This window comes from Cebus imitator, unplaced genomic scaffold, assembly GCF_001604975.1.
Source record: "Cebus imitator isolate Cc_AM_T3 unplaced genomic scaffold, Cebus_imitator-1.0 Scaffold51, whole genome shotgun sequence".
Lineage (NCBI taxonomy): Eukaryota > Metazoa > Chordata > Mammalia > Primates > Cebidae > Cebus > Cebus imitator.
In genome coordinates this window covers 5619238-5621497 of record NW_016107366.1, presented here as the reverse complement: position 1 = coordinate 5621497, position 2260 = coordinate 5619238, and the positions used below count along the sequence as shown (strand labels likewise).

General features: G+C 38.9%; 1 protein-coding gene across 1 annotated transcript in view; it reads left to right on the top strand.

The window, feature by feature from the left end:
• LOC108303860 (tomoregulin-1) overlaps positions 1 to 2260 on the top strand; it is a 111001-nt gene that overhangs the window by 12632 nt on the left and 96109 nt on the right. The gene's annotated exons all lie outside the window — the stretch shown is intronic.

Sequence of the window (2260 nt, the reverse complement as noted above, 5' to 3'; positions counted from 1 at the left end):
AGATTTTCTTCTAGGGTTTTTAAGGTGTTAGGTCTTATGTTTAAGTCTTTAATCCATCTGGAGTTAATTTTAGTGTAAGGTGTCAGGAAGGGGTCCAGTTTCTGCTTTCTGCACATGGATAGCCAGCTTTCCCAACACCATTTATTAAACAGGAAATCCTTGCCCCATTGCTTCTTTTTGTCAGGTTTGTCAAAGATTGGATGGTTGTAGATATGTTGTGTTGCCTCCAAGGCCTCTGTTCTGTTCCATTGGTCTATATCTCTGTTTTGGTACCAGTACCATGCTGTTTTGGTGACTGTAACCTTGTAGTATAATTCAAAGTCTGGTGGTGTGATGCCTCCCGCTTTGTTCTTTTTGCTTAGAATTGCCTTGGCTATGTGGGCTCTCTTTTGGTTCCATATGAAGTTTAAGGTGTTTTTTTTCCAGTTCTGTGAAGAAGGTCATTGGTAGCTTGATGGGGATAGCGTTGAATCTGTAGATTACTTTTGACAGTATGGCCATTTTCATGATATCGATTCTTCCTAACCATGGACACGGAATGTTTCTCCATCTGTTTGTGTCCTTTCTTATTTTGTTGAGCAGTGGCTTGTAGTTCTCCTTGAAGAGGCCCTTTATGTTCCTTGTTAGTTGTATTCCTAGGTATTTTATTCTCTTTGTAGCAATTGTGAATGGCAGTTCGTTCTTGATTTGGCTCTCTTTAAGTTTGTTATTGGTGTATAGGAATGCTTGTGATTTTTGCGCGTTGATTTTGTATCCTGAGGCTTTTCTGAAGTTGCTTACCAGTTTCAGGAGATTTTGGGCTGAGACGATGGGGTCTTCTAGTTATACAATCATGTTGTCTGCAAATAGAGACAATTTGACTTCCTCCTTTCCTATTTGAATACCCTTTATTTCTTTTTCTTGCCTGATTGCTCTGTCTAGAACTTCCAGTACTATACTGAATAGGAGTGGTGAGAGAGGGCATCCTTGTCTAGTGCCAGATTTCAAAGGGAATGCCTCCAGTTTTTGCCCATTCAGTATGATATTGGCTGTTGGTTTGTCATAAATAGCTTTTATTATTTTGAGATACGTTCCATCAGTACCTAGTTTATTGAGGGTTTTTAGCATAAAGGGCTGTTGAATTTTGCCAAAGGCCTTCTCTGCATCAATTGAAATAATCACGTGGTTTTTGTCCTGGTTCTGTTTATGTGGTGAATTATGTTTATAGACTTGCGTATGTTGAACCAGCCTTGCATCCCTGGGATGATTCCTACTTGATTGTGGTGGATAAGCTTTTTGATGTGCAGTTGCAATCGGCTTGCCAGTATTTTATTGAAGATTTTTGCGTCTCTGTTCATCATGGATATTGGCCTGAAGTTTTCTTTTCTTGTTGAGTCTCTGCCGGGTTTTGGTATCAGGATGATGTTGGTCTCATCAAATGATTTGGGAAGGATTCCCTCTTTTTGGATTTTTGGAATAGTTTCAGAAGGAATGGTACCAGCTCCTCTTTGTATGTCTGGTAGAATTCGGCTGTGAACCCATCTGGACCTGGACTTTTTTTGGGTGGTAAGCTCTTAATTACTGACTCAACTTCAGACCTTGTTATTGGTCTATTCAGGGTTTTGACTTCTTCCTGGTTTAGGCTTGGGAGGAGGCAAGTGTCCAGGAATGTATCCATTTCTTCCAGGTTTACTAGTTGATGTATCTAGAGTTGTTTGTAATAATCTCTGATGATGGTTTGAATTTCTGTGGAATCTGTGGTGATATCCCCTTTATCATTTTTTATTGCATCTATTTGATTATTCTCTCTTTTCTTTTTTATTAATCTGGCTAGTGGTCTATTTTGTTGTTCTTTTAGAAAAACCAGCTCCTGGATTTATTGATTTTTTGAAGGGTTTTTTGTGTCTCTGTCTCCTTCAGCTCTGCTCTGATCTTACTTGTTTCTTGTCTTCTGCTAGGTTTTGAGGTTTTTTGATCTTGCTCCTCTAGCTCTTTCAATTTTGATGATAGGGTGTTGATTTTAGATCTCTCCTTCTTTCTCATGTGGGCATTTATTGCTATATATTTTCCTCTAGAGACTGCTTTAAATGTTTCCCAGAGATTCTGGTATGTTGTGTCTTTGTTCTTTTTGGTTTCGAAGAACATCTTTATTTCTGCCTTCATTTCATTGTTTATCCAGTCAACACTCAAGAGCCAGTTGTTCAGTTTCCATGCAGCTATGCGGTTCTGAGTTAGTTTCTGAATTGTGAGTTCTAACTTGATTGCACTGTGGTCTGAGAGA